Source organism: Procambarus clarkii, chromosome 47, assembly GCF_040958095.1.
Source record: "Procambarus clarkii isolate CNS0578487 chromosome 47, FALCON_Pclarkii_2.0, whole genome shotgun sequence".
Lineage (NCBI taxonomy): Eukaryota > Metazoa > Arthropoda > Malacostraca > Decapoda > Cambaridae > Procambarus > Procambarus clarkii.
This window is the reverse complement of record NC_091196.1, coordinates 4839494-4857047: the sequence shown is the minus strand read 5'-3', so window position 1 is coordinate 4857047 and position 17554 is coordinate 4839494.

Here is a 17554-nt window from a genome sequence, read left to right as displayed (position 1 = left end):
GTGTGTTGACTGTTGTTGGTCAGGTGTGTTGACTGTCCTGTTGTTGGTCAGGTGTGTTGACTGTCCTGTTGTTGGTCAGGTGTGTTGACCTGTTGTTGGTCGGGTGTGTTGACTGTTCTGTTGTTGGTCAGGTGTGTTGACTGTCCTGTTGATGGTCAGGTGTGTTGACTGTTGTTGGTCAGGTGTGTTGACTGTTGTTGGTCAGGTGTGTTGACTGTCCTGTTGTTGGTCAGGTGTGTTGACTGTTGTTGGTCAGGTGTGTTGACTGTCCTGTTGTTGGTCAGATGTGTTGACTGTCCTGTTGTTGGTCAGGTGTGTTGACTGTCCTGTTGTTGGTCAGGTGTGTTGACTGTTGTTGGTCAGGTGTGTTGACTGTTGTTGGTCAGGTGTGTTGACTGTCCTGTTGTTGGTCAGGTGTGTTGACTGTTGTTGGTCAGGTGTGGTGCCTGTTGTTGGTCAGGTGTGTTGACTGTTGTTGGTCAGGTGTGGTGACTGTTGTTGGTCAGGTGTGGTGACTGTCCTGTTGTTGGTCAGGTGTGTTGACTGTCCTGTTGTTGGTCAGGTGTGTTGACTGTCCTGTTGTTGGTCAGGTGTGGTGCCTGTTGATGGTCTGCTGTGGTGCGTGTTGTTGGTCAGGTGTGGTGCCTGTTGATGGTCAGGTGTGGTGCCTGTTGTTGGTCAGGTGTGGTGACTGTTGTTGGTCAGGTGTGGTGCCTGTTGTTGGTCAGGTGTGGTGCCTGTTGTTGGTCAGGTGTGGTGCCTGTTGTTGGTCAGGTGTGGTGACTGTTGTTGGTCAGGTGTGTTGACTGTCCTGTTGTTGGTCAGGTGTGTTGACTGTCCTGTTGTTGGTCAGGTGTGTTGACTGTCCTGTTGTTGGTCAGGTGTGGTGCCTGTTGTTGGTCAGGTGTGGTGCCTGTTGTTGGTCAGGTGTGGTGACTGTTGTTGGTCAGGTGTGTTGACTGTCCTGTTGTTGGTCAGGTGTGTTGACTGTCCTGTTGTTGGTCAGGTGTGTTGACTGTCCTGTTGTTGGTCAGGTGTGTTGACTGTCCTGTTGTTGGTCAGGTGTGTTGACTGTTGTTGGTCAGGTGTGGTGACTGTCCTGTTGTTGGTCAGGTGTGTTGACTGTCCTGTTGTTGGTCAGGTGTGGTGACTGTCCTGTTGTTGGTCAGGTGTGTTGACTGTCCTGTTGTTGGTCAGGTGTGGTGACTGTCCTGTTGTTGGTCAGGTGTGTTGACTGTCCTGTTGTTGGTCAGGTGTGTTGACTGTCCAGTTGTTGGTCAGGTGTGGTGACTGTTGTTGGTCAGGTGTGTTGACTGTCCTGTTGTTGGTCAGGTGTGTTGACAGTCCTGTTGTTGGTCAGGTGTGGTGACTGTCCTGTTGTTGGTCAGGTGTGTTGACTGTTGTTGGTCAGGTGTGTTGACTGTCCTGTTGTTGGTCAGGTGTGGTGACTGTCCTGTTGTTGGTCAGGTGTGTTGACTGTCCTGTTGTTGGTCAGGTGTGTTGACTGTCCTGTTGTTGGTCAGGTGTGTTGACTGTTGTTGGTCAGGTGTGTTGACTGTTGTTGGTCAGGTGTTTTGACTGTTGTTGGTCAGGTGTGTTGACTGTCCTGTTGTTGGTCAAGTGTGTTGACTGTTGTTGGTCAGGTGTGTTGACTGTTGTTGGTCAGGTGTGTTGACTGTCCTGTTGTTGGTCAGGTGTGTTGACTGTCCTGTTGTTGGTCAGGTGTGTTGACTGTCCTGTTGTTGGTCAGGTGTGTTGACTGTCCTGTTGTTGGTCAGGTGTGTTGACTGTCCTGTTGTTGGTCAGGTGTGTTGACTGTCCTGTTGTTGGTCAGGTGTGTTGACTGTTGTTGGTCAGGTGTGTTGACTGTCCTGTTGTTGGTCAGGTGTGTTGACTGTTGTTGGTCAGGTGTGTTGACTGTTGTTGGTCAGGTGTGTTGACTGTTGTTGGTCAGGTGTGTTGACTGTTGTTGGTCAGGTGTGTTGGCTGTTGTTGGTCAGGTGTGTTGACTGTCCTGTTGTTGGTCAGGTGTGTTGACTGTTGTTGGTCAGGTGTGTTGACTGTTGTTGGTCAGGTGTGTTGACTGTTGTTGGTGGTCAGGTGTGGTGACTGTTCTGTTGTTGGTCAGGTGTGGTGACTGTTGTTGGTGGTCAGGTGTGGTGACTGTCCTGTTGATGGTCAGGTGTGTTGACTGTTGTTGGTCAGGTGTGTTGACTGTCCTGTTGTTGGTCAGGTGTGTTGACTGTTGTTGGTCAGGTGTGTTGACTGTCCTGTTGTTGGTCAGGTGTGTTGACTGTCCTGTTGTTGGTCAGGTGTGTTGACTGTTGTTGGTCAGGTGTGTTGACTGTCCTGTTGTTGGTCAGGTGTGTTGACTGTCCTGTTGTTGGTCAGGTGTGGTGACTGTTCTGTTGTTGGTCAGGTGTGTTGACTGTTGTTGGTCAGGTGGGGTGACTGTTGTTGGGTAGGTGTGTTGACTGTTGTTGGTCAGGTGTGGTGACTGTCCTGTTGTTGGTCAGGTGTGTTGACTGTCCTGTTGTTGGTCAGGTGTGTTGACTGTCCTGTTGTTGGTCAGGTGTGTTGACTGTCCTGTTGATGGTCAGGTGTGTTAACTGTCCTGTTGTTGGTCAGGTGTGTTGACTGTCCTGTTGTTGGTCAGGTGTGGTGACTGTCCTGTTGTTGGTCAGGTGTGTTGACTGTCCTGTTGTTTGTCAGGTGTGTTGACTGTCCTGTTGTTGGTCAGGTGTGGTGACTGTCCTGTTTTTGGTCAGGTGTGTTGACTGTCCTGTTGTTGGTCAGGTGTGGTGACTGTCCGGTTGTTGGTCAGGTGTGTTGACTGTTGTTGGTCAGGTGTGTTGACTGTTGTTGGTCAGGTGTGTTGACTGTTGTTGGTCAGGTGAGTTGATTCTCCTGTTGTTGTTCAGGTGTGTTGATTGTCCTGTTGTTGGTCAGGTGTGTTGACTGTTGTTGGTCAGGTGTGGTGCCTGTTGTTGGTCAGGTGTGTTGACTGTCCTGTTGTTGGTCAGGTGTGTTGACTGTCCTGTTGTTGGTCAGGTGTGTTGACTGTCCTGTTGTTGGTCAGGTGTGTTGACTGTCCTGTTGTTGGTCAGGTGTGTTGATTGTCCTGTTGTTGGTCAGGTGTGTTGATTGTCCTGTTGTTGGTCAGGTGTGTTGATTGTCCTGTTGTTGGTCAGGTGTGTTGACTGTCCTGTTGTTGGTCAGGTGTGGTGACTGGTGTTGGTCAGGTGTGGTGACTGGTGTTGGTCAGGTGTGGTGACTGGTGTTGGTCAGGTGTGGTGACTGGTGTTGGTCAGGTGTGGTGACTGATGTTGGTCAGGTGTGGTGACTGGTGTTGGTCAGGTGTGGTGACTGGTGTTAGTAAGGTGTGGTGACTGTTGTTGGTCAGGTGTGGTGACTGTTGTTGGTCAGGTGTGGTGACTGGTGTTTGTCAGGTGTGGTGACTGGTGTTTGTCAGGTGTGGTGACTGGTGTTGGTCAGGTGTGGTGACTGGTGTTTGTCAGGTGTGGTGACTGGTGTTGGTAAGGTGTGGTGACTGGTGTTGGTCAGGTGTGGTGACTGGGGTGGGTCAGGTGTGGTGACTGGTGTTGGTCAGGTGTGGTGACTGTCCTGTTGTTGGTCAGGTGTGTTGACTGTCCTGTTGCTGGTCAGGTGTGTTGACTGTCCTGTTGTTGGTTAGGTGTGGTGACTGTCCTGTTGTTGGTCAGGTGTGGTGACTGTCCTGTTGTTGGTCAGGTGTGTTGACTGTCCTGTTGTTGGTCAGGTGTGTTGACTGTCCTGTTGTTGGTCAGGTGTGTTGACTGTCCTGTTGTTGGTCAGGTGTGGTGACTGTCCTGTTGTTGGTCAGGTGTGTTGACTGTCCTGTTGTTGGTCAGGTGTGGTGACTGGTGTTGGTCAGGTGTGGTGACTGGTGTTGGTCAGGTGTGGTGACTGGTGTTGGTCAGGTGTGGTGACTGGTGTTGGTCAGGTGTGGTGATTGGTGTTGGTCAGGTGTGGTGATTGGTGTTGGTCAGGTGTGGTGACTGTTGTTGGTCAGGTGTGGTGACTGTTGTTGGTCAGGTGTGGTGACTGGTGTTGGTCAGGTGTGGTGACTGGTGTTGGTCAGGTGTGGTGACTGGTGTTGGTCAGGTGTGGTGACTGGTGTTGGTCAGGTGTGGTGACTGGTGTTGGTCAGGTGTGGTGACTGGTGTTGGTCAGGTGTGGTGACTGGTGTTGTTAAGGTGTGGTGACTGTTGTTGGTCAGGTGTAGTGACTGTTGTTGGTCAGGTGTAGTGACTGTTGTTGGTCAGGTGTGGTGACTGTTGTTGGTCAGGTGTGGTGACTGTTGTTGGTCAGGTGTGGTGACTGGTGTTGGTCAGGTGTGGTGACTGATGTTGGTCAGGTGTGGTGAATGTTGTTGGTCAGGTGTGGTGAATGTTGTTGGTCAGGTGTGGTGACTGTTGTTGGTCAGGTGTGGTGACTGGTGTTGGTCAGGTGTGGTGACTGTTGTTGGTCAGGTGTGGTGACTGGTGTTGGTCAGGTGTGGTGACTGGTGTTGGTCAGGTGTGTTGACTGTCCTGTTGTTGGTCAGGTGTGTTGACTGTTGTTGGTCAGGTGTGTTGACTGTTGTTGGTCAGGTGTTTTGACTGTTGTTGGTCAGGTGTGTTGACTGTCCTGTTGTTGGTCAAGTGTGTTGACTGTTGTTGGTCAGGTGTGTTGACTGTTGTTGGTCAGGTGTGTTGACTGTCCTGTTGTTGGTCAGGTGTGTTGACTGTCCTGTTGTTGGTCAGGTGTGTTGACTGTCCTGTTGTTGGTCAGGTGTGTTGACTGTCCTGTTGTTGGTCAGGTGTGTTGACTGTCCTGTTGTTGGTCAGGTGTGTTGACTGTCCTGTTGTTGGTCAGGTGTGTTGACTGTTGTTGGTCAGGTGTGTTGACTGTCCTGTTGTTGGTCAGGTGTGTTGACTGTCCTGTTATTGGTCAGGTGTATAGACTGTCCTGTTGTTGGTCAGGTGTATAGACTGTCCTGTTGTTGGTCAGGTGTGTTGACTGTCCTGTTGTTGGTCAGGTGTGTTGACTGTTGTTGGTCAGGTGTGTTGACTGTCCTGTTGTTGGTCAGGTGTGTTGACTGTCCTGTTGTTGGTCAGGTGTGTTGACTGTCCTGTTGTTGGTCAGGTGTGTTGACTGTCCTGTTGTTGGTCAGGTGTGTTGACTGTCCTGTTGTTGGTCAGGTGTGGTGACTGTCCTGTTGTTGGTCAGGTGTGGTGACTGTCCTGTTGTTAGTGAGGTGTGTTGACTGTCCTGTTGTTAGTGAGGTGTGTTGACTGTCCTGTTGTTGGTCAGGTGTGGTGACTGTCCTGTTGTTGGTCAGGTGTGTTGACTGTCCTGTTGTTGGTCAGGTGTGGTGACTGTCCTGTTGTTGGTCAGGTGTGTTGACTGTCCTGTTGTTGGTCAGGTGTGGTGACTGTCCTGTTGTTGGTCAGGTGTGTTGACTGTACTGTTGTTGGTCAGGTGTGGTGACTGTTGTTGGTCAGGTGTGTTGACTGTACTGTTGTTGGTCAGGTGTGTTGACTGTCCTGTTGTTGGTCAGGTGTGGTGACTGTCCTGTTGTTGGTCAGGTGTGTTGACTGTCCTGTTGTTGGTCAGGTGTGGTGACTGTCCTGTTGTTGGTCAGGTGTGTTGACTGTACTGTTGTTGGTCAGGTGTGGTGACTGTTGTTGGTCAGGTGTGTTGACTGTACTGTTGTTGGTCAGGTGTGTTGACTGTCCTGTTGTTGGTCAGGTGTGTTGACTGTCCTGTTGTTGGTCAGGTGTGTTGACTGTCCTGTTGTTGGTCAGGTGTGTTGACTGTCCTGTTGATGGTCAGGTGTGTTGACTGTTGTTGGTCAGGTGTGTTGACTGTCCTGTTGTTGGTCAGGTGTGTTGACTGTTGTTGGTCAGGTGTGTTGACTGTCCTGTTGTTGGTCAGGTGTGTTGACTGTCCTGTTGTTGGTCAGGTGTGTTGACTGTTGTTGGTCAGGTGTGTTGACTGTCCTGTTGTTGGTCAGGTGTGTTGACTGTCCTGTTGTTGGTCAGGTGTGTTGACCTGTTGTTGGTCGGGTGTGTTGACTGTCCTGTTGTTGGTCAGGTGTGTTGACTGTCCTGTTGATGGTCAGGTGTGTTGACTGTTGTTGGTCAGGTGTGTTGACTGTTGTTGGTCAGGTGTGTTGACTGTCCTGTTGTTGGTCAGGTGTGTTGACTGTTGTTGGTCAGGTGTGTTGACTGTCCTGTTGTTGGTCAGATGTGTTGACTGTCCTGTTGTTGGTCAGGTGTGTTGACTGTCCTGTTGTTGGTCAGGTGTGTTGACTGTTGTTGGTCAGGTGTGTTGACTGTTGTTGGTCAGGTGTGTTGACTGTCCTGTTGTTGGTCAGGTGTGTTGACTGTTGTTGGTCAGGTGTGGTGCCTGTTGTTGGTCAGGTGTGTTGACTGTTGTTGGTCAGGTGTGGTGACTGTTGTTGGTCAGGTGTGGTGACTGTCCTGTTGTTGGTCAGGTGTGTTGACTGTCCTGTTGTTGGTCAGGTGTGTTGACTGTTGTTGGTCAGGTGTGGTGACTGTCCTGTTGTTGGTCAGGTGTGTTGACTGTCCTGTTGTTGGTCAGGTGTGGTGACTGTCCTGTTGTTGGTCAGGTGTGTTGACTGTCCTGTTGTTGGTCAGGTGTGGTGACTGTCCTGTTGTTGGTCAGGTGTGTTGACTGTCCTGTTGTTGGTCAGGTGTGTTGACTGTCCAGTTGTTGGTCAGGTGTGGTGACTGTTGTTGGTCAGGTGTGTTGACTGTCCTGTTGTTGGTCAGGTGTGTTGACTGTCCTGTTGTTGGTCAGGTGTGTTGACTGTCCTGTTGTTGGTCAGGTGTGTTGACTGTCCTGTTGTTGGTCAGGTGTGTTGACTGTCCTGTTGTTGGTCAGGTGTGTTGACTGTCCTGTTGTTGGTCAGGTGTGTTGACTGTCCTGTTGTTGGTCAGGTGTGGTGACTGTCCTGTTGTTAGTCAGGTGTGTTGACTGTCCTGTTGTTGGTCAGGTGTGGTGACTGTCCTGTTGTTGGTCAGGTGTGTTGACTGTCCTGTTGTTGGTCAGGTGTGTTGACTGTCCTGTTGTTGGTCAGGTGTGTTGACTGTCCTGTTGTTGGTCAGGTGTGTTGACTGTCCTGTTGTTGGTCAGGTGTGGTGACTGTCCTGTTGTTGGTCAGGTGTGGTGACTGTCCTGTTGTTAGTGAGGTGTGTTGACTGTCCTGTTGTTAGTGAGGTGTGTTGACTGTCCTGTTGTTGGTCAGGTGTGGTGACTGTCCTGTTGTTGGTCAGGTGTGTTGACTGTCCTGTTGTTGGTCAGGTGTGGTGACTGTCCTGTTGTTGGTCAGGTGTGTTGACTGTCCTGTTGTTGGTCAGGTGTGGTGACTGTCCTGTTGTTGGTCAGGTGTGTTGACTGTACTGTTGTTGGTCAGGTGTGGTGACTGTTGTTGGTCAGGTGTGTTGACTGTACTGTTGTTGGTCAGGTGTGTTGACTGTCCTGTTGTTGGTCAGGTGTGGTGACTGTCCTGTTGTTGGTCAGGTGTGTTGACTGTCCTGTTGTTGGTCAGGTGTGGTGACTGTCCTGTTGTTGGTCAGGTGTGTTGACTGTACTGTTGTTGGTCAGGTGTGGTGACTGTTGTTGGTCAGGTGTGTTGACTGTACTGTTGTTGGTCAGGTGTGTTGACTGTCCTGTTGTTGGTCAGGTGTGTTGACTGTCCTGTTTTTGGTCAGGTGTGTTGACTGTCCTGTTGTTGGTCAGGTGTGTTGACTGTCCTGTTGATGGTCAGGTGTGTTGACTGTTGTTGGTCAGGTGTGTTGACTGTCCTGTGGTTGGTCAGGTGTGTTGACTGTTGTTGGTCAGGTGTGTTGACTGTCCTGTTGTTGGTCAGGTGTGTTGACTGTCCTGTTGTTGGTCAGGTGTGTTGACTGTTGTTGGTCAGGTGTGTTGACTGTCCTGTTGTTGGTCAGGTGTGTTGACTGTCCTGTTGTTGGTCAGGTGTGTTGACCTGTTGTTGGTCGGGTGTGTTGACTGTTCTGTTGTTGGTCAGGTGTGTTGACTGTCCTGTTGATGGTCAGGTGTGTTGACTGTTGTTGGTCAGGTGTGTTGACTGTTGTTGGTCAGGTGTGTTGACTGTCCTGTTGTTGGTCAGGTGTGTTGACTGTTGTTGGTCAGGTGTGTTGACTGTCCTGTTGTTGGTCAGATGTGTTGACTGTCCTGTTGTTGGTCAGGTGTGTTGACTGTCCTGTTGTTGGTCAGGTGTGTTGACTGTTGTTGGTCAGGTGTGTTGACTGTTGTTGGTCAGGTGTGTTGACTGTCCTGTTGTTGGTCAGGTGTGTTGACTGTTGTTGGTCAGGTGTGGTGCCTGTTGTTGGTCAGGTGTGTTGACTGTTGTTGGTCAGGTGTGGTGACTGTTGTTGGTCAGGTGTGGTGACTGTCCTGTTGTTGGTCAGGTGTGTTGACTGTCCTGTTGTTGGTCAGGTGTGTTGACTGTCCTGTTGTTGGTCAGGTGTGGTGCCTGTTGATGGTCTGCTGTGGTGCGTGTTGTTGGTCAGGTGTGGTGCCTGTTGATGGTCAGGTGTGGTGCCTGTTGTTGGTCAGGTGTGGTGACTGTTGTTGGTCAGGTGTGGTGCCTGTTGTTGGTCAGGTGTGGTGCCTGTTGTTGGTCAGGTGTGGTGCCTGTTGTTGGTCAGGTGTGGTGACTGTTGTTGGTCAGGTGTGTTGACTGTCCTGTTGTTGGTCAGGTGTGTTGACTGTCCTGTTGTTGGTCAGGTGTGTTGACTGTCCTGTTGTTGGTCAGGTGTGGTGCCTGTTGTTGGTCAGGTGTGGTGCCTGTTGTTGGTCAGGTGTGGTGACTGTTGTTGGTCAGGTGTGTTGACTGTCCTGTTGTTGGTCAGGTGTGTTGACTGTCCTGTTGTTGGTCAGGTGTGTTGACTGTCCTGTTGTTGGTCAGGTGTGGTGACTGTTGTTGGTCAGGTGTGGTGACTGTTGTTGGTCAGGTGGGTTGACTGTTGTTGGTCAGGTGTGTTGACTGTTGTTGGTCAGGTGTGTTGACTGTTGTTGGTCAGGTGTGTTGACTGTCCTGTTGTTGGTCAGGTGTGTTGACTGTCCTGTTGTTGGTCAGGTGTGTTGACTGTCCTGTTGTTGGTCAGGTGTGTTGACTGTTGTTGGTCAGGTGTGGTGACTGTCCTGTTGTTGGTCAGGTGTGTTGACTGTCCTGTTGTTGGTCAGGTGTGGTGACTGTCCTGTTGTTGGTCAGGTGTGTTGACTGTCCTGTTGTTGGTCAGGTGTGGTGACTGTCCTGTTGTTGGTCAGGTGTGTTGACTGTCCTGTTGTTGGTCAGGTGTGTTGACTGTCCAGTTGTTGGTCAGGTGTGGTGACTGTTGTTGGTCAGGTGTGTTGACTGTCCTGTTGTTGGTCAGGTGTGTTGACAGTCCTGTTGTTGGTCAGGTGTGGTGACTGTCCTGTTGTTGGTCAGGTGTGTTGACTGTTGTTGGTCAGGTGTGTTGACTGTCCTGTTGTTGGTCAGGTGTGGTGACTGTCCTGTTGTTGGTCAGGTGTGTTGACTGTCCTGTTGTTGGTCAGGTGTGTTGACTGTCCTGTTGTTGGTCAGGTGTGTTGACTGTTGTTGGTCAGGTGTGTTGACTGTTGTTGGTCAGGTGTTTTGACTGTTGTTGGTCAGGTGTGTTGACTGTCCTGTTGTTGGTCAAGTGTGTTGACTGTTGTTGGTCAGGTGTGTTGACTGTTGTTGGTCAGGTGTGTTGACTGTCCTGTTGTTGGTCAGGTGTGTTGACTGTCCTGTTGTTGGTCAGGTGTGTTGACTGTCCTGTTGTTGGTCAGGTGTGTTGACTGTCCTGTTGTTGGTCAGGTGTGTTGACTGTCCTGTTGTTGGTCAGGTGTGTTGACTGTCCTGTTGTTGGTCAGGTGTGTTGACTGTTGTTGGTCAGGTGTGTTGACTGTCCTGTTGTTGGTCAGGTGTGTTGACTGTTGTTGGTCAGGTGTGTTGACTGTTGTTGGTCAGGTGTGTTGACTGTTGTTGGTCAGGTGTGTTGACTGTTGTTGGTCAGGTGTGTTGGCTGTTGTTGGTCAGGTGTGTTGACTGTCCTGTTGTTGGTCAGGTGTGTTGACTGTTGTTGGTCAGGTGTGTTGACTGTTGTTGGTCAGGTGTGTTGACTGTTGTTGGTGGTCAGGTGTGGTGACTGTTCTGTTGTTGGTCAGGTGTGGTGACTGTTGTTGGTGGTCAGGTGTGGTGACTGTCCTGTTGATGGTCAGGTGTGTTGACTGTTGTTGGTCAGGTGTGTTGACTGTCCTGTTGTTGGTCAGGTGTGTTGACTGTTGTTGGTCAGGTGTGTTGACTGTCCTGTTGTTGGTCAGGTGTGTTGACTGTCCTGTTGTTGGTCAGGTGTGTTGACTGTTGTTGGTCAGGTGTGTTGACTGTCCTGTTGTTGGTCAGGTGTGTTGACTGTCCTGTTGTTGGTCAGGTGTGGTGACTGTTCTGTTGTTGGTCAGGTGTGTTGACTGTTGTTGGTCAGGTGGGGTGACTGTTGTTGGGTAGGTGTGTTGACTGTTGTTGGTCAGGTGTGGTGACTGTCCTGTTGTTGGTCAGGTGTGTTGACTGTCCTGTTGTTGGTCAGGTGTGTTGACTGTCCTGTTGTTGGTCAGGTGTGTTGACTGTCCTGTTGATGGTCAGGTGTGTTAACTGTCCTGTTGTTGGTCAGGTGTGTTGACTGTCCTGTTGTTGGTCAGGTGTGGTGACTGTCCTGTTGTTGGTCAGGTGTGTTGACTGTCCTGTTGTTTGTCAGGTGTGTTGACTGTCCTGTTGTTGGTCAGGTGTGGTGACTGTCCTGTTTTTGGTCAGGTGTGTTGACTGTCCTGTTGTTGGTCAGGTGTGGTGACTGTCCGGTTGTTGGTCAGGTGTGTTGACTGTTGTTGGTCAGGTGTGTTGACTGTTGTTGGTCAGGTGTGTTGACTGTTGTTGGTCAGGTGAGTTGATTCTCCTGTTGTTGTTCAGGTGTGTTGATTGTCCTGTTGTTGGTCAGGTGTGTTGACTGTTGTTGGTCAGGTGTGGTGCCTGTTGTTGGTCAGGTGTGTTGACTGTCCTGTTGTTGGTCAGGTGTGTTGACTGTCCTGTTGTTGGTCAGGTGTGTTGACTGTCCTGTTGTTGGTCAGGTGTGTTGACTGTCCTGTTGTTGGTCAGGTGTGTTGATTGTCCTGTTGTTGGTCAGGTGTGTTGATTGTCCTGTTGTTGGTCAGGTGTGTTGATTGTCCTGTTGTTGGTCAGGTGTGTTGACTGTCCTGTTGTTGGTCAGGTGTGGTGACTGGTGTTGGTCAGGTGTGGTGACTGGTGTTGGTCAGGTGTGGTGACTGGTGTTGGTCAGGTGTGGTGACTGGTGTTGGTCAGGTGTGGTGACTGATGTTGGTCAGGTGTGGTGACTGGTGTTGGTCAGGTGTGGTGACTGGTGTTAGTAAGGTGTGGTGACTGTTGTTGGTCAGGTGTGGTGACTGTTGTTGGTCAGGTGTGGTGACTGGTGTTTGTCAGGTGTGGTGACTGGTGTTTGTCAGGTGTGGTGACTGGTGTTGGTCAGGTGTGGTGACTGGTGTTTGTCAGGTGTGGTGACTGGTGTTGGTAAGGTGTGGTGACTGGTGTTGGTCAGGTGTGGTGACTGGGGTGGGTCAGGTGTGGTGACTGGTGTTGGTCAGGTGTGGTGACTGTCCTGTTGTTGGTCAGGTGTGTTGACTGTCCTGTTGCTGGTCAGGTGTGTTGACTGTCCTGTTGTTGGTTAGGTGTGGTGACTGTCCTGTTGTTGGTCAGGTGTGGTGACTGTCCTGTTGTTGGTCAGGTGTGTTGACTGTCCTGTTGTTGGTCAGGTGTGTTGACTGTCCTGTTGTTGGTCAGGTGTGTTGACTGTCCTGTTGTTGGTCAGGTGTGGTGACTGTCCTGTTGTTGGTCAGGTGTGTTGACTGTCCTGTTGTTGGTCAGGTGTGGTGACTGGTGTTGGTCAGGTGTGGTGACTGGTGTTGGTCAGGTGTGGTGACTGGTGTTGGTCAGGTGTGGTGACTGGTGTTGGTCAGGTGTGGTGATTGGTGTTGGTCAGGTGTGGTGATTGGTGTTGGTCAGGTGTGGTGACTGTTGTTGGTCAGGTGTGGTGACTGTTGTTGGTCAGGTGTGGTGACTGGTGTTGGTCAGGTGTGGTGACTGGTGTTGGTCAGGTGTGGTGACTGGTGTTGGTCAGGTGTGGTGACTGGTGTTGGTCAGGTGTGGTGACTGGTGTTGGTCAGGTGTGGTGACTGGTGTTGGTCAGGTGTGGTGACTGGTGTTGTTAAGGTGTGGTGACTGTTGTTGGTCAGGTGTAGTGACTGTTGTTGGTCAGGTGTAGTGACTGTTGTTGGTCAGGTGTGGTGACTGTTGTTGGTCAGGTGTGGTGACTGTTGTTGGTCAGGTGTGGTGACTGGTGTTGGTCAGGTGTGGTGACTGATGTTGGTCAGGTGTGGTGAATGTTGTTGGTCAGGTGTGGTGAATGTTGTTGGTCAGGTGTGGTGACTGTTGTTGGTCAGGTGTGGTGACTGGTGTTGGTCAGGTGTGGTGACTGTTGTTGGTCAGGTGTGGTGACTGGTGTTGGTCAGGTGTGGTGACTGGTGTTGGTCAGGTGTGGTGACTGTTGTTGGTCAGGTGTGGTGACTGTTGTTGGTCAGGTGTGGTGACTGGTGTTGGTCAGGGGTGGTGACTGGTGTTGGTCAGGTGTGGTGACTGGTGTGGTGACTGGTGTTGGTCAGGTGTGGTGACTGGTGTTGGTCAGGTGTGGTGACTGGTGTTGGTCAGCTGTGGTGACTGGTGTTGGTCAGCTGTGGTGACTAATGTTGGTCAGGTGTGGTGACTGGTGTTGGTCAGGTGTGGTGACTGTTGTTGGTCAGGTGTGGTGACTGGTGTGGGTCAGGTGTGGTGACTGTTGTTGGTCAGGTGTGGTGACTGGTGTTGGTCAGGTGTGGTGACTGGTGTTGGTCAGGTGTGGTGACTGGTGTTGGTCAGGTGTGGTGACTGGTGTGGGTCAGGTGTGGTGACTGGTGTGGGTCAGGTGTGGTGACTGGTGTGGTGACTGGTGTTGGTCAGGTGTGGTGACTGGTGTTGGTCAGGTGTGGTGATTGGTGTTGGTCAGGTGTGGTGATTGGTGTTGGTCAGGTGTGGTGACTGTTGTTGGTCAGGTGTGGTGACTGTTGTTGGTCAGGTGTGGTGACTGGTGTTGGTCAGGTGTGGTGACTGGTGTGGGTCAGGTGTGGTGACTGGTGTGGTGACTGGTGTTGGTCAGGTGTGGTGACTGGTGTTGGTCAGGTGTGGTGACTGGTATGGGTCAGGTGTGGTGACTGGTGTGGTGACTGGTGTTGGTCAGGTGTGGTGACTGGTGTTGGTCAGGTGTGGTGACTGGTGTGGGTCAGGTGTGGTGACTGGTGTGGTGACTGGTGTTGGTCAGGTGTGGTGACTGGTGTTGGTCAGGTGTGGTGACTGGTGTTGGTCAGGTGTGGTGACTGGTGTGGGTCAGGTGTGGTGACTGGCCAGGTTCTCGCCCGTGAGTGTTATTATCTTTACTCCAGCACCATCCTGGCTTAGTCGGTGTTGATGAAAATGCAAAATAAAATTCAAGAGAACTTTTACTTGGTGATGATGACGGGAGTTTGTGCTTGTTAAGGAAAATATGTATACAAGAGTTTAAGGAGCCAAGTTGTTCATTTTGTTGAACTTTGACTATGATAAAAATGTTGTTGAACTTTATCCATGTTAAAAATTTTGCTAAACTGTTTCTATAATTCTTTTTTTTTAGTAAAATACTGGATATGGACTCCCGGGCGACTTTACATTCTTCATTGTTTCAAGGATTGAAAATGGGAGAGGGAGAGACGAGAGAGAGGGAAGGTTGGTGAGGGGTAATAGGGGAAGAGGATCGGTGGATGGGGAAGAGAGGGGGAACAAGATGAGATAGGAGAAGAGAGATGAGAGAGAGAGGGGGGGGGGGAGGAGAGTGAGAGACTCAGCCGTAGCAGGTAATCCCACTGAGTAAAGATTGCTGGATATTGGTATTAGACGCATCTGTGTAAAGGCAAGAAAATTATAATTTCCAACTGACACATCTGACACCCAACACTCACACACATCTGACACCCAACACTCACACACATCTGACACCCAACACTCACACACATCTGACACCCAACACCCACACACCTAACACCCACACATCCGACAACCAACACCCACACACACCCGACACTCAAAACCCTCATACACACCCGACAACCAACACCCACACACCCGACACTCACACACACACCTGACACCCAACACCCACACACACCCAACACCCTCACACACCCGACACCCACACACCTAACACCCACACACCCGACAACCAACACCCTCACACACCCGACACCCTCACACACCCAACGCCCAACACCCTCACACACCCAACACCCTCACACACCCAACACCCTCACACACCCAACAACCAACACCCTCACACACCCGACAACCAACACCCTCACACACCCGACACCCAACACCCTCACACACCCAACACCCTCACACCCAACACCCTCACACCCAACACCCTCACACACCCGACACCCAACACCCTCACACACCCAACACCCTCACACACCCGACACCCAACACCCTCACACCCAACTGTTACGGCCCTTCCGGGACGCCACCGGGTTCTTCTCTGATGGTAGTAGAGTTTGGGAATCCGGCCCCAAGTTAGTAGAGGCTTTCAAGGGGTGTGTTCCGTAACGCAAGTTAAATTAAAGGGGGAGGGATACAAATATTCCAGTTTTCCGATATATTTTCCACCAATATATATAAATAAATAACAGTCGCACGCGGGGATTATTACTACACAAAAATATATACAGTTCCGTCTTCCTCCGAAGACACTGGATACTCGGCGATGCTCGCTCTGGGTAACCCTGGTTCCTTCTTCCGTGGCCCACGATGAATCCACGATGACTATCACGAATCTACCCTGGCCCCAGGCCAGCCAAACCACAGTCCCACTGGGCGCTCTGTCGTGATGGCCTTCAACCACAATCCAGCCTGTGGCTGGCAGGTACCGATCAGTCACGCTGTTTAGGTCACTCCACGACTGATACTAGGGTTGCGAGCCCTAGGCAGGAGCCTCGTGTGACTCACTAGTCACTCTCCTCATACAGCACTCCTGTGGGTGGTCTCCTCCACCAGCCAACCCCGGATAAGGCGATTCCCAACACTGCCACTCCTCAGGCAGGCTATTACTCTCAACAGAGTTCGTCCAGGGGTGGCTCACAGCTTCTTCAAAGCAGACTGGTGAGGAGACCTTGGCTGCCTTGGGTAGACTGATCCATCGTCCAACACAGCAGTCCCAGGTCGACTCTGCAAGCAGACACGTCATTAGTATACTGGGGACACTACCTGGGGCCACCAGGAAACATCACTTACTAGCTTAGACACAAACGTTCACCTCTTCACTCCATAGATGGCGTTCACTGTCTAAGCACCACCTCACCAGAGGTCAGCAGCGGCTACGTCATGAGCTGATTAAGACGGGAATCCAGCACCTATTGCCGGCATATCCTGTCACCACTAGATGGCGTCGTCCATTTGGAGGAGGTTTCGGGAGCGGACTCACAGATGGCGTTGTCGTCACTGCTCCGTGCTCCGACGCTGGGCTCGGGTCCGTAACACCCTCACACACCCGACACCCAACACCCTCACACACCCAACACCCAACACCCTCAAACCCAACACTCAACACCCTCACACACATCTGACACCCAACACCCTCACACACCGGACACCCTCACACACCCGACACCCAACACCCTCACACCCAACACCCTCACACCCGACACCCACACACACCCGACACCCAACACCCTCACACACCCGACACCCAACACCCTCACACACCCGACACCCAACACCCTCACACACCCGACACCCAACACCCTCACACACCGGACACCCAACACCCTCACACACCCGACACCCTCACACACCCGACACCCAACACCCTCACACACCCGACACCCAACACCCTCACACCCGACACCCTCACACCCGACACCCACACACACCCGACACCCGACACCCTCACACACCCGACACCCAACACCCTCACACACCCGACACCCAACACCCTCACACACCCGACACCCTCACACACCCGACACCCAACACCCTCACACACCCGACACCCGACACCCTCACACACCCGACACCCAACACCCTCACACACCGGACACCATAGAACAGATAAAAGAACATCTGAAGAAAAAAAGTAGAAAAGGACGGTAGATTAGTGTACGATAACTGCGTTAGATAACGGTAGGTTAGTGTACGATAACCGTTAGATACGGTAGGTTACTGTACGATAACTACGTTAGATAACGGTAGGTTAGTGTACGATAACCGTTAGATACGGTATGTTACTGTACGATAACTACGTTAGATAACGGTAGGTTAGTGTACGATAACTGCGTTAGATAACGGAAGGTTAGTGTACGATAACCGTTAGATAACGGTAGGTTAGCGTACGATAACTGCGTTAGATAACGGTAGGTTAGTGTACGATAACTGCGTTAGATAACGGTAGGTTAGTGTACGATAACCGTTAGATAACGGTAGGTTAGCGTACGATAACTGCGTTATAGGCAGTTTCGCTCGGAAGGATCTTGTGTGTGGCAGACGAAAATATAGACGCAAATATTGCGTATTATACGCAATATTTTCATCGACTCCAGGTATTTTTGCTTTTAAGTATATATAAAGTTTATAAAATCCTATAAAGTTTACTCTATATAGAATCTACCCTAAAATTATCCTGTAGTCATGTAGGGAAGGGACCTATCAAGAGAAAGCGCCAAGCCATTACGACTATATAGCACTGGGAAGGGGTCAGGATAAGGATTTGGGATGGGACGGTGGATAGGAATGGTGGCCAACCACTTAGATTGTCGGGGATTGAACGCCGGCCTGCATGAAGCGAGACAGTCGCTCTACCGTCCATCTCAAGTGCTTGGTCGGGTAGATTATACAATTGTTAATGCTAGAATTATTACAATTTAGATTACTACAATTTATATTGTCGTCAAATAGTTTGAGCTGCTAACGACCCAACCACCAGTCAGCGGCCAGGTTAACCACACAAACAGCCACGCTCTTACCCAACCATACCACCATTATCAACCTAAAGTATATGGCATATTAAGGCTGTAAAACCTGGACTTTGCACACCTTCACATACATGAAGAGAAGCGTTTGGGCAGCATAGTGGCGTCAGGATGAAAGCCTTCCCCTCGTTGACCCTCACCACAAACGACCTTCCAATATGCAATTAGCAGTAAACTCTGACGCCTCCCACAAATTGGCATACAAAAAAACTACATGTAGCGCTCTGCGAAAGGTAAACTCTATTATTTTAATTAAAATATAGCAAAAAAATATAAAAAATTAAGGACGAGCGTTACTTTAGGATCTCTAATAGGTAAACTGCCCATT